We start from the raw sequence: 13476 nt of genomic DNA, 5'->3' as shown, positions 1-13476 counted from the left end.
TTTTCATAATTTATATTTTTTAAGGCTAATTACTGTAACTCAGAAATGGAATAGGCACCTCACAGCTACACTGTACTTTTCACTGCACACTATTCTTAGAAGTCCCTTTGATTGACCATCAGGTCAAAACCACCTCTTCCCTTTGAATCATACTAACTGTCTTACTAAAAGAGACATGTTACGCCGTGTGGCCTTTGATCATAGTTCTGCTGTTATCTGGCTGAAAGATTAGTGTATGGCAGCAGTTCGTTATAGGACATGTTTTACTAGTAAGAGGTTTTTCATGATAATTGTGCTCAGGCTACTTATTCTGAAAGATCAAATTGAAGTTCAGAATCTGTAAAGACTGAAAGTTTTAGTAGTGTGTAATTGATATCCAGTGACTGGATGTTATGCTGTTGAAGGATCCTAAAAGCATAGGAATCTATTTTTTATTCAAAACAATGACTTGAAGATTTGCCTGTTTCCTGCAGATCTTATGGGATACGGTTGTTTGCTGGTGGAGAGCAAATGGGTTTGCTCTAAATGCTAGCAGGTAAATTCTTGAAAACCTTTTATTTTTCCCACTTTACAAGATTTTCTGGAGGCAAGTGACCTTGCAGTCATACAATTCATGAAATCATCTTTGGTTTTTTCTGATCAATTTGCCATTAGCAAATGAGAGCACTCACTTTGTAATATATACAAAGATCTTTCCTTGCAGTGTTTTGTGGATTCTTAAAGTATAAGAAGCTATAATGTATCATAGTGAGTGACTAAAAATATCCTCTTTACTCTGCAGAAAAGGCATCAAGCATAGTGTGTAAGAGAAACTACTACACTTGTACATGATTACTAAGTATAAAGGTGCCATATTTTTATATTGGATAGCCTTCAAGGAAAATGGGAGATTGCAGAAGACATGTGCTATACACCAGACATAGCCAACATGAAATATTGATATTAAAGTTTAAAAAAATAAGGTAAACATATGTCTACAATTAGAGGTTTCTTTCGTAAAACTTGGTTTGTTGTTGTTTAGACCCTAAGCACTTACTGATGATACACATTAATGTTTGAAATATAAGTGGCAGAACCTAAGAACCTATACTAATGATATCTTAAGTGTAAAACTGAAACTCTTAACATTATCCCCCAAGTGTCTGGTTGTCGCATCTGTGAATTATTTCCCTTACTAATAATGGATAACATTGATTTATAACAGAGGCAGAAGTGCTGCGTTTTGGATGGAGAGTATACACTAATTTTTGTGTGATGTTAGATGCAATGATACAAATTGGAGAGAGTAGTATGATCAATCAAGTCCGCTATAGAATATGACTGGAATATCTGGAGGAACAACAGCTGATGTAATTACATGTGTGACAAGTCAAAATATAGGGACTAACAAAACTGAATGCTCTGGGTGTATAAATCAACAGCTATGTAATCTCTGGTTTGACTGTATCCTCCAAATTGTTTAATACCCTATTAATAGTTACTGGCATGTGCACACAACCTCAAATTTGAAGAATAGTTGATTATATTGACTCAGTTCCTTGACAGGTAATTTTAGCAGCATATTCCCTTTCCCAGGCAGAGGAATGGCTAAATTCAATGTAGAACATTAGTGGTTGTTACTAGCTGCTATGGAGCCGTTTTATCCAACTCAGTTATCCTATAGGTAATAGTTTGTGCTTTATCACCTCATTTCACTGTCTGTGCGAGGTTTCAGGAGACAAATCAACTACTAGATATGTCTACTGGTATTTTTAAACTAACACATAAATCAACAAGACAGTTGTTTCAAACAAGGGCACAAAGCCTGAAATTGAAGGGGCAGGAGTCAGTCAGTTTAAATTTCTTCATTATTATCATAATGCCCATGCCCTGACTGTTTCCAAGTGAGGTTATAATCTCCTAGTCTCTCTCTCATATATCATCGATAGTTTATATATTCGAAAAAGAGGCATACACTAAAGCAGTGGTTCTCAACCTGGGAGTCTATGAACTAAATAAAAGTGGTCCGTGGGAAAATTCACTTAAATAAAAGTGTTGGGAGCCGCTGCTCTAAAGCATTAGAGCAATAATATCTTTTAGGAAGTTACGACTTACGGCTGTGCTGGTGCCATGTAAAAAGCACCCCACACACACTCTAATGTTGTTGACTTTAGGAAGGGCATCCAGCCATAGAAACAATGCCAAAACAAACAGTCAAGCCATCCAACCCATGCCGTTTTATTTTGTGTTTATATTATGTAACACTGAAAACTGTTTCATGTCAGTATGTTGATGAGAAAATGATTTAGGAATTCATACATTGTATTCTTCCAAATTAGTTTAATGAATTGTCTGGAAGTTAAAGGAATTTCTTAGATTTCCTAAATTCAATCATTCAGGCATCTTTATTTCAGATTTGTGAAACCTGCCTTGTCGCCGTTATCATCATAGTCCACTTTTTCCAGGTTTAACTATCACATGATGTCAAGATAGGCCAGCAACAACATACATATATGAGACCAACTTCTTTCAGTTTTTGTCAATCAAATCTACTCACAAGGCTTTGGTCAGCCGGGGGCTATAGTAGAAGACACTTGCCCAAGGTAACATGCAATGGGACATGACCCAAAACCATGTGGTGGGGAAGCAGAAAGCAAACAAGTTTCTCTATATTATACTGTACTAGCAGAGATGCTCAGGATTAAAATGGCATAAATTGTATATATATTACAGTGATGTTGAAACAGATGATACAAAAAAGTGCAGCATTGACAACATATTTGTGGGGTAATTTGACTAAGCAATATGTGATGCATCCTTTTGGAGGATTCCAGGCCCTAACCTGCCATGGAAAATTGGGGGCATGTGATTTTTGAACACACCGAAAAGCTGTCAGTTGATATAATCTCCTTTACTGCATCTAACATGACCCATCGTCTGAAGTTTTGGGACCTCCTTCGGGTCTGTTGTCATACATCACTTATAAAGTAAATTTGGAGGAATTTTGGTTGTTCAGGTGTGGGTAACGGAACCAATGAGGTGACAGACCTGCCCTTGAACTTTGAACAGCAGTGTAAATCTTTGTTCATCTGTCTCCTTAGACACACCAAATGATGTCATTTGAAATGTGAAGTTGTATTGTCTGATATTGTTCAGAAAATCCTTTGACTAGAAGCACCTAACAGAAGATTCATAAAAGGTTGAGGAGTAACTGGTAATGCTGGCAATCTTATCTTACTGCCTGAGCAGCATATGCCATTAGTTTCATTTGGAAATTTTAAATTTTTGCAAAAATGACAATGAGTTTAGTATACCAACTTGGACAGAATTATTTTTATATGAATGGGATAGATCATATTTGAAAGGTCAGAGTTGTTTAAACGAGTCAGCATTAAATGCTGCAGCATGCCTTTACTGATCTTGGGAAAGTCCCTTCTCCGTTGAGACTGTCGCCTTCTATTTTCTACAATCTTTTCTTTGGTGGCATACCTTATTTCAATATTGTAAATAAAAGATTATGAATATAGAAAAAGTTATACATTAATCTCTATTTTTGTATGCAGTGTAAATTATCCAAATAGAAGCATATGTACAAACTGCTAATTTGACAGTAAATGCCACAATAATCATTATAGATAAATTTCTCACATGTATTAATGTTAATTTAAGGGTTAATATGTAAATACCTTGCTACTGCTGCAATAATTATTAACTGGTAATTGATCAGTAAATGTGTATTTTTATATACCTTGGACCTGCCACCTCATTGTTTTTGGTAGCATTTCACCTCGGGCCATTCGTTAGGTCAGTCAGCACATATACTGACACACCATTCTGCTGCCATGGCCGTAAAGATGGAAAGTTGCTGATGTGTAATGTTGTTCACATTAGGATATAAATTATTTATTTCAAATGTAATAGAAATGAGATGATCTTAGTGTTATCGCATTAGAATTAAAAGTGAAACTATTATCTTTTGACGCAATACCAAACCAGTCTAAAAGATAGTGCTGGACCCACATTAGGTAAGAAGTTGAAAATTTTTTTAGCTCATGACACTCCATGAGCCCTAAGTAATGCATGTGTAAAATTTAAATGAAATTGGTTCGGTACTTCCCGAGTTTTAGGGATTCACACAAACAGACACATTCTCAGTTTTATATAGACTATTAAACTTATCCAAATGTCAGATGTGCTAACACCATCTTGAGAGGGAACCTCAATAAAACTTAAATACATTACTAAAACAAATATTCTGCCAGTTTTATGCTCAAACTGGGCAGATTTGACCTCTCATCTGATCTACAATGTCATACTAAAAAATATACAATCATATCAATGAAAACGGTTGAAGCTATGAGATAATTCATGATTAATTCAAAACAATGTGAATAAATAAGCATCATATTTAGCAGAATAATCTGAATACTAAAGGGTTTAATACACAATGAAAGAATTAAACCAAGAACAATCTTATTACTTATCAGGAATGAACTACATAATTGTCATAAGGGAAAGAAAACGTTAGGAAATATTACAGATGCTTCAGATTAACATAACTAGCACTCTAGGTAGTACTCATTTTTGCCAGCTGAGTGAACTGGGGCAGCATGAAAAAGTGTCTTGCTTAAGGACACAATGTGCTGCCAAGCATTGAACTCATAACCTTACAATTTTAACCTAACTAAATACTAAACATAAACTATCACTTCTGGTACTACACATTTTTGCCAGGTATCTCGTGAGCTAAGTGTTGTAAGATGGTGAGGATCAACCAAGCTTTACCTACTAGAAATAGCAACCCCAATGCTTTCAAATCAGATCCTAATGCTGGATGTTCAAGAACCAAATGACAGGAAGATTTTCAATCCCAGGATCATCCTGAAACCATAGACCAAGACACAAGGTTCCCAAACAGGCAAAATTTCACTGAGGCCTGTCTGACAGGCTCCTGTGCTGGTGGCATGCAAAAAACACCCACTACACTCTGAGTGGTTGGCTTTATGAAAGGCATCCAGCTGTAGAAACATTGGAGCCTGGTGCAGCCACTGGCTCTCCAGACCTCAGTCAAACCATCCAACCCATGGAAAACATGTTAAACGATGATATACAATGAGCTTCTATGCAGTTTCTGTATATCAATTTCACTCACAAAGCACTGGTCAACCCAGAACTTGTGAGCTTGGAACATTTGGTTGAGTTCTGCATTTTGTTTGATTGAATATTGCACGGGATATGGATCTCAGATCCAATCACGTGCATAATACTTTCTAAATAAAATGGACTGTCGTTGGGAACCTACGTTTCTCCATATGTAACCTTAACAAAACCCCTATGACACGAGACGTGAAAGGTTCCAGGAGGACACATCATGATATTTTCCCTGCTGTTATAATGAAGTACTTGTAATCAATGACAGCCAGAGCTGAATCATTTATACAACCACCAGAATCCGTGATGCATTTATTTGGTCCACTGGATAATTTAGCAGAGGAATAAAGTCTCGCTGTTATTTAAAGTTTTTTTCTTGTATTATTTCCATGAGTAAACGTGCATCACATGCTATATAATGGTGTGTAAAATTCTGTAGTAAACCAAGAGAGACTTACAGCTAAACTTCCGTCCAGGATAGTTTTTTTCCATATCCCCAACTTCACAGATATTCTGAAACTTTCAATAAAATACTTTGATATTTGGTCAAGAATAGCATATTCTATGTTGCTTTCTGAATAACTACTGTGTGCATTACATTTTAATCTCTACAGAACACTAAAACTTTGTGGCAAGAAAGCAGCTGAGATTTGAACCATAGTTTTCAGGTTTCCCTAGTTGAGAATCACCACCTAATATACTTCTATAAAAGGAAAAGAATTGCCATACAAGATATTAATACCTATGCAAATATGGCTTGGACAATCATCACTCGCAACTTCAGAGAAAGTAAGTTTTTCTGCCAAAGAATCTACAACTTTCTGGACAGACGATTATTTAAAGGCAAAGAAATTCAGCTTAGAGAAAGCTTTTGGGGGTTTATAAGGGGCAACTTGCATGCACGTATGGAATCTTTCACTTCTCAGGATTTACACAAGATTTTTTTCTTGTCCTGTTTGGTTATCTCAATTTGCTCATCTTGCTCTCCAATTCATAAGCCTTAACTAGTAGTATTGATTAACCAATATTCATTGCATGCAATGATTAATATGCCTTGTACTACATATATATATAAATCTATTGAACGAACATATGTAAATATTTGGAAACTCAAATAAATCTTAGTGTGGTTATTATCAGTACATGCAATGTAATAGCCTACCGGACAGAACAGCTGGAAAAGAAAATAGGAATAACATATTTTATTAAAATGTTACTAATTCGACTAGGTGTTTATCGTTGACTTGCTTTTTCTTTGACATCTTATTTGGTTGATGTTGACTGATCACAAATTCTTTTAACTTCTGGCAAGGAAATATTTGAAGTTTGAGGTCTTTGAATGGACAAACTATAAATAAAAATGTTGAAGCTATGAGATAATTCATTAATTCAAAACATGTGAATAAATAAGCATCATATTTGGCAGAATAATCTGAATGCTAAATGGTTAATACACAGAAGAATTAAACCAAGAACAATCTTATTACTTATCAGGAATGAACTAGATGATTGTCATAAAGGAAAGAAACGGTTAAGAAATATTACAGATGCTTCAGGTTAACTAAATACTAAACATAACTAGCACTCATTTTTGCCAGCCGAGTGAACTGGGGCAACATGAAAAAGTGTTTGAGGTCTTTGAATGGACAAACTATAAATAGTGAATCTAGCTGAGGACACGTCACTGCCAAGATGACTCAATGTCTCGCAATCGTGCCTCGCCTATTTTTTATTCTTCGCTCACACAATGGAAAAGAAAACCTTTTTACATTGATTTTAATAAAACATGATGTTTTAACAATCAACTTTTGAACACTGTCATTACCTGTTTATTTGAATATACGACTTTCATTCATTTATTTAGTTTTTCAACTTTATTCAAGTCTTTTGTCATTTCTATTTAAAGTTTGGGCGTTGAAGAGTCCGCCTGACTGGTCCCATGCTGGTGGCACATAAAAAGCACCATTCAGGTGTAGTCAGTGCCAATACCACTCAACTGGCTCTTGTGCTGATGGTACGTAAAAAGCACCCACTGCTTTCTTCGAGTGGTTGGCGTTAGGAAGGGTTAGTGGTTGCCGGATCAGATTGGAGCCTGGTGCAGCCTCCTGGCTTGCCAGTCTGTAGTGAAACCATCCAACTCATGCCTGCATGGGAAGTGGACGTTAAACGATGATGATGATGATGATGATTCTTTCTTTGAATAGAAAAGTTTCAATCGAGACCACCAGCTGTCTATCATTGTTGAGAAAAGACTGACAAAGATAAAGCTTGCATGTCAACTCTGCAATATGAAAAATAATTGTTTTCAAATGCTATATAAGATATTTTCTGAACTTCTACAAGTACATTGAGAGAAATATTTCAGTTTAGCAATGTATGCTTTGATATTTGGTTGTGTATGTATATGTGCTTTAAAATATATGATTGTATTATCAAGAGTAAAAGCATGTGTTTGTGCTAACAATAGGTGACAAGCTGGATAGTAATTTCAACAAGTGATATGACATATTGAGACATGCTACTTATAAATAGTCGCAATTACTTAGATGGTCTCTCACTGTCACTGATGATAATGTGTTGTAATGGCAATGATGTTACAGATGGCTTCAGCCGGAGCCAGAGGCTAAAATGTGTGAGGATAATAATAATAATGATAATAATATTTTTGTTTTGTCTTGGTATAAAAGATGGGCTACAGCAAATATTCTGCTCTATACCACAGAGTTGCTTGTCAGTTGTTTGACCTTAACCAGTTGAGCATGTCCCTTAGTGGCTGACGGTATGTGCATCTCTGATCACGAACAAAAGTAGTGGGGGAGCATCATAGCCATGTGTTGAGAGGGATTCTTTGGGGTTTGAATAATTCACTTCTGGAAACATGGGTGTTTTGTTCAACATCCTTAAACCACCCTTATTCAGGGACCGTTTGAGCGGATTGGGTTACTCGACTGGAAGAAAATTGTAATTGGGCCCCACCTGCAAGGTCATGCACTGTTTATCTTCATATGAAATCATGTTGTGCACATATGGTTATGATGCATGTGCCTGGTGTACCCTTATCAGATGGGCACTTATGATGGGTATACTGGGCTTCATATATTTTAGCCTAGTGTCACTTTGATGACATGCGCTGCTCTCTTACACAATAGTAATAATAATAATGATGATGATGATGATAAAACAACACACTAGGCTGTGGCTATCACATGTAAAATATATATACCTGGAGCTGACAAACTATAAAATTTATATATTACAATGTTGACAAAAGCAATGATTGTAAAGTCACAGAAGGTCAAGCTGACATTACTAATTAGTAAAAAAATATTTGAAGACACAAAGTGAAACTATTTTATTGTTTCTAGGCTAAGAACAAAAGAAACATTAAAAAGATTAATTAACAAAAATGTCAAAATTCATTGCAAGTAGACCAAAGGTTTGTAGTTAGAGTCTTGATTCAATTTCTGTTCCAAACATAACAATCCTCAACATTTAGTAAAAACGGAGTCCCTTAACCCTTTTGATACCAACTCGGCTGAAACCAGCTCAGGCTCTGAGTACAAATGTCTTATTTTCATAAGTTTTGAATTAAAATCTTCCACCAAACCTTAGTCACAATTTATGTTCCTAACACTAGCTGAGTGATAACTAAGATATTTTACTAAACTCTTTGTTATATTTAAAGTAATTGAAAGAAACGCAGAGCATCTCAAAATAAATACAGTAACGGAAAGGTTAAGATTGCTAAACTGAGACCATATCTCACCAGTGTTTTAGACTAACTGTCCCCCAAAGCCTTTCAGTTTTTTGGGGGTTTCTTTTTGTTTGTTTTTTCACAATTTTACTCCCTCATCATTTCTGCACTTTTTCCTTTTTCCATAAGGTAAGAAACCTCAGGGGACAACTACACTCCAAATCTTTTCCTATATCTGTTGGTTAAACTCTAAATTAATCCAAAGCATGAATTTCAGTCAACAATATGTCATACCCACATACTGTGAAACACTTGTTGAAATTACTATCCAGCTTGTCACCTATTGTTAGCACAAACTCATGCTTTTACTCTTCATAATACAATCATATATTTTAAAGCACATAGGTGCAGGAGTGGCTGTATGGTAAATAGCCTCCTTACCAACCACATAGTTCCGGGTTCAGTGTCTACTACTATAGCCTTGGGCCAACCAAAGCCTTGTGAGTGGATTTGGTAGATGGAAGCTGAAAGAAGTCCATTGTATATATGTATATATATGTGTGTGTTTGTCCCCCCAATATAGCTTGACAACCGATGCTGGTGTGTTTATGTCCCTGTAACTTAGCGATTTGGCAAAAGAGACCGATAGAATAAGTACTGGGGTCGATTTGCTCGACTAAAGGTGGTGCTCCAGCATGGCTGCAGTCCAATGACTGAAACAAGTAAAAGAGAAAAGCCTTATTTTGGATTAGTGCAACATATATTCATTTAAGCAACTTCCAAGGAGAATTTTCATCCAACAAAAACTCTAACCAATATGGTAACTGAGAAAGCTTTTTCACCAATAGGCTGTGGAAGGGAATTTGTAAGTGTGAGAGGCATGAAATTCAATTCAATGGAAAAATATCTAGAATTTTTTCTTTTGTTTGAAGAAAAGATTACAGCAGCTGTACCTATAACCTTCCTTGAATTTGAACCTGGAATATTTAAATTTGTAAATCAAAACTGCTAACAAATCATTTACCATATTTGGTAATGTTGAACCTGGAATAGTTAAGTTTGAAAGTCAAAACTGCAAGTGAATAATATTGGTTTCAAATTTTGGCACAAGGCTAGCAACTTTGGGGGAGGGGTTAAGTTGTTTACATTACCCTAGTGTTCAACTGGTACTTATTTCATTGACCCCAAAAGGATGAAAGGGAAAGTCGACTTTAGTGGAATTTGAACTCAGAACATAAAGACGGACGAAATGCCACTAAGTACTTTGCCCCTTGTGCTACATATTATTATATTTGGTTGACACAATTGTCAACCAGAGTTAATTTTGTAATATATCCCTGACTCGGTTAATACACCAACCAACATTTTTTCCAAGCAATTATCATTGACGTCAGTTTTCGATGTGATCTGTCCTCATCTCTCAGCAATTTCATAATTTTTTAATTCATACACTTAACCTACAAAATTACAACAAATTGTATATTATTTGTATAAAATGTTTCATGTTATTAATAAACAACGTTGAAGACAATTATTTCTCCTCTAATTACTAATTACTATTAATTATTCAATTTTAAACCATAAAACGTTGACCTTGAAGGCAACGCGTTAGAAAACACAATCATGACTCTGAACTAATCACAAAATGAACGGTCTTTCTCACCCTGCCTCCTTTCAGCAACTTTGACATTTTCTCAGCATTGTGAATTTTCATGTTTGTCTTCTACATTTTATACGCCTACAGCTAATGTACGGAAGCACTCTAAATACTCACACAAACCTCTTGCTGGACTAACATGTACAAAGCTGCTTGAAGCCACAAGAGCAACACCACTGAAGTAATCATCATCATTGTTCGACCGTGGTCGAGACAATGGAATTTACTATGTTACACCAGACCTCACGGTCCATCATAGCATTACAGAGGTCCTGTTGCTGAATGCCTGTATCTCTGGAGATTACATCAGGGTAGGAGAGTGTGCGCCCTCTGGTATCGCCAGCAGATGGCTTCCAGAGGAGAAGAGTAGAAATTACCTCGTTTTCAGCTCTACAACAATGTCCAGCAAACTAGACTCTTCTACCTTTCACAAGAGATGATACAGGTGGTAATTTCCCATATATTTGTACTTTGGTTGGATGACACTTCCATGAGATATTTTGAGCTCTCATAAGGAGGCAAGTGTAAGTTCCATCCAACCACCTCTCAAGCTTCTTTGATAACGTTCAGGTTTCTGAGTCATATAGTAGAATTTGTTCAACTGTGGCTTTGAAGATTTTAAGTTTGAAATCTCTACTTAGATTTGATGACCAGAACTTATGCATATCATTACAGGCTGACCAGGCCATACCTTTTCTAGTTAGAAAATCTTTTTCAGATGATGATATGTATGACCCAAGTTATTTGTAAACCTAGAAGAAGTTCCAGACACCCAGCTGAACACTTAACAGACACTGACTTTGCTCTTATCAGTGATTCTTTCTCCAATGCCCAGTCTCTTTTACAATCTCTTGAACAAGCCTCAAATTGTGTAGGTCTTTACCTCAATGAGTCCAAGACTGAATATGTAAACAAGTGCCTGTCCAATAGTGATTTCATCATCCATACTCTCAACAATACTGAAGTAATAATGTTGTCACATCCATTTGAAGAGGATTTCCTTGTGCATTATAATAGCCACTTCTGACATGGCCATAATTTGAGTGTTGCAACAACTATCTGGGAACCCGTTGCATTTTTCTCTTAGAAGCTGAAACCGATACAGTGCATTCACCGAGAGATGGAAGCTATGTGTTTGTCAGCAAGTCATTGGAAGCCGCTGCTCTAAAGCATTAGAGCAATAATATATTTTTAGGTAGTCACAACTTATGGCTGTGCTGGTGCCATGTAATTAGCACTCACACTCTAATGTTGTTGGCTTTAGGAAGAGCATCCAGCCATAGAAACAATGCCAAAACAAACACGGAGCTCAAGCAGCTCTTCAGCTAGCCAGCTCCAGTCAAGCCATCCAACCCATGCCAGCATGGAAAAGTGACATTAACTGATGTTATTGTGCTCAGAAAGACAGTTGCTTCAAGCAAGAGTTGTGCATTTTAATAGTATGCAGGTGGCATTCAAGTCATCATCCAGTTTATTTTGTGTTTATATTATGTAACACTGAAAACTGTTTCATGTCAGCATGTTGAGAAAATGATTTGGGAATGCAGTTTCATATACACATTAAAATTATATTCTTCCAAATTAGTTTAATGAATTGTCTAGAGGTTGACTAAAGGAATTTCTAGATTTCCTAAATTCAATCATTCAGATATCTTTATTTTAGACTTGTGAAACCTGCCTTGTCGCTGTTATCATCATAGTCCACTTTTTCCAGGTTTAACTATCACATGATGTCACGATAGGCCAGCAACAACATAGATATATGAGACCAACTTCTTTCAGTTTTTGTCAATCAAATCTACTCACAAGGCTTTGGTCAGCCAGGGGCTATCGTAGAAGACACTTGCCCAAGGTCCCATGCAATTCTCTCTATATAATGTATGTATGTATGTATAAGTATATATATATAACAAAGTGAAGTTGTAAGGTACCGCACAAGAGGAAATATATATGAAAGAAGGTTTGAAAATGTAATTTTAAAAGATGTTTATTCACTTGACCAGTTTCACTTTTTTTAGAAAAAGATTGTCAAAAGTAAAATGTAAAGCTTTGTTGTGTTAAGTACTGGTGGTCACAAAAGTATTAAAATACATAAATACATTCTTTGATAATAAATGAAAATGTTAAAAACAGTTTACAAGAAAGTATTTAAGAAAATATTCAACAAAAAGTATTAGGTGTTCAATAAAAATCATGTTTGTTTGTTTGGTAGTATCTATATACATACACAAAAAAGTATTAGGAGCTCAATAAAAATCATGTTTGTATGGTAGTATATATATATATATATATACACAGAAGGAGATATATTTAAGAGTTTACGAAGAATTTGAGTGGAACCAACCTGTCTTCCTAAGATTTTTTATTTTGTGTAGCTAAGGATTGTTTGCTATTTTAAGGGGCAGTGTGGGAGGTTGGTTGGGGTGGGGGGAAGGAAGAGCAATGTGGAATTAAAAGGATTTCTTTGCTTCTGGGTTAGTCTGAACAAACAGGCATTGTATAGATCCATGTCATCTCTAACTGAGTAGACCTACGACTTCTAGGAGGTTGGTTTATTATTCAGCTACAATCTTAATCTTTGCTCCTTGATCACGCCAACCAAAATTAAACCAACAAATATCGATTTCAAACTTTGATACAGGGTTAGCGATTTCAATGGAAAGGTAAATCAATTAATTCGACTCCAATACTCAACTGGTACTTATTTTACCAACCAGGATGAAAGACAAAGTCAACCATAGCAGAAATTGAACTCAGAATGTAGAGACAAACAAAACGCCACTAAGCGTTTTGCCCAGCTTGCCACCTTTAAACCAACAAATATTAATCATCAGATAAACTACCTGGAAAGACTTCTTTTGTACCCGACCCCATAAATTTTTTTTTTTTTTAATATTACACATGGTGGAAAACTGATTTTCAACCATTTCATATAATAATGAAGAGGAAGTCATAAAAATTAACTATTTCTATTAAAAAAAAAATTCATTTCTGT

This window comes from Octopus sinensis, linkage group LG5, assembly GCF_006345805.1.
Source record: "Octopus sinensis linkage group LG5, ASM634580v1, whole genome shotgun sequence".
NCBI lineage: Eukaryota > Metazoa > Mollusca > Cephalopoda > Octopoda > Octopodidae > Octopus > Octopus sinensis.
Note: the sequence above shows the minus strand (reverse complement) of the source record.